General features: G+C 71.4%; 1 protein-coding gene across 1 annotated transcript in view; it reads right to left on the bottom strand.

Annotated features, from left to right (window-relative positions):
• Positions 1–1592, bottom strand: part of SCN2B (sodium voltage-gated channel beta subunit 2) — a 19383-nt gene that overhangs the window by 15080 nt on the left and 2711 nt on the right. The gene's annotated exons all lie outside the window — the stretch shown is intronic.

The raw sequence follows: 1592 nt of genomic DNA, 5'->3' as shown, positions 1-1592 counted from the left end.
CCCCCCTCCCGGGAGCAGGTCTGGCAGTGGCAGGCGCAGCCCAGCTTGGCACCGGCTCAGCTGCGGGCACAAGCGGGCCCAAGTGAGCATGGGCCCTGTGGGCGGCAAGACATCTGCTGGGGGCACTTGTGTGGGGCAGACACGTGATGGAGCGAGTGCCCAGGTGAGCAGGGCCTGGACCAGGGCCGCGGGCCCAGCACAGCAGCTCCCAGCTGCCCCAAAGGCACCTGGCCCGGCTCTCGTCGCCGCGCGCCAGCCTGCCCACCCCGCCTGCAAACGCTGCTGGCTGCCACTCAGCTGAGGCTTCCCTGCTGCAATCAATCAGCTCTGCAGAGAGCGGCTGCAGCATCCGCGGCGCTGGGCTCCGCGCCACCTCCGCCGGGAACTGATGGCTGCACTCATCAGATTTCATCCCGGGCAGGACGCAGCAGCGCAGTGACCGATGGGCCCTGCCAGCACCTGCCTCTGGGGGCTGCAGGGGAAATGCAGATGCTCTCCGCCCCCACCCACCCCCGCTGCTGCTGGCGCGCTGGCTCTGCCTGGAAGCGGAGGCCACGCTGCCAAGTGCTCCTGGGGGGGCAGAGCCGGGCTCTGCAGCGCAGCCTGCACCATGGCAGAGGCCCAGGGCAGGAATGCAGCAGCCCGGCGGCTGGGCGTTCCCTCTGCCTCCCACTCCCACCCCTCGCCCACACCCTGCCCTGCCCTGTCCTGCACCGCTCGCGAGGCAGCCGCGGGGTCATGCTGGCCATGCCGGGAGCAGAGTCGCGGCTCCCCCTGCGCTCTCCCCCAGTCTTCAGGGCAGCCTTCCTGCCCGGGGCCATCGCCCCACTGCAGCAGCCCCAGCCCCAGCCCCAGCCCTGGAGATGTGTGACCGAGGGCCGGGGCAGCGGCCAAGCCAGGTCGCTGCCTGCCTCCTTGCAGCTCGCAGCTGCAGCTTGGGGAGCTCCTCCGTGCCCAGGCAGGGCCCCGCTGGCAGCTCCCCACGAGGACGCCCATGCTGGACCGGCACAGTGACATGGAGCCAGCCTGCCCCGGGGCTAGGAAGGGCCTCGTCCACAGGCAGCGCAGCCCAGCACAGCCAGGCCGGGGCGAGCCCCGTTGCAGGCTGGAGCCCTGGTGCAGCAGGTGCATTGCAGGTTCCTGGGGGCCCTCGCGCCCTCTGCCGGGCACCGCGCCCCATAACAAGCCAGCCAGGGGCAGGGTGCCCAGCTGGGCTGCGTGGCATCGAAACCAGGCCCGGCCTCGACTTCTCGCTTCCCTGCTGCTGGGTGAGCGTGGGGCCCTTGGAGAGGGCTGGGGGCAGAGGCACCTGCTGCCCCCAGACCTGCGCCCAGGCCACATCCCCGACGCTGCGCTGACAGCCACAGGCTACAGGACACAGGCGGTGTCCCTGCTGACACCCACTGGCGCCCATGGCAGGCACAGAGGCCCTGCTGCTTTCCAGCAGGCAAGGAGTTAACTGCAGGCCCAGACCTAGCACAGGTGGGTGCCACAGCCTGGGGCTGACGCACCTTGCAAGAGGGGCCTCTGCAGCTAAGGTGGGCTCAGACCCCAGGGGCTGGCCCATGCGGGGGGCGGGGGGCGGGGGGCAG

This window comes from Gavialis gangeticus, unplaced genomic scaffold (genome assembly GCF_001723915.1).
Source record: "Gavialis gangeticus isolate Ggan-Ray unplaced genomic scaffold, GavGan_comp1, whole genome shotgun sequence".
NCBI classification, from domain to species: Eukaryota; Metazoa; Chordata; order Crocodylia; family Gavialidae; genus Gavialis; species Gavialis gangeticus.
The sequence above is the reverse complement of the archived record's forward strand: the minus strand, read 5'-3'. Positions and strand labels throughout refer to the sequence as shown.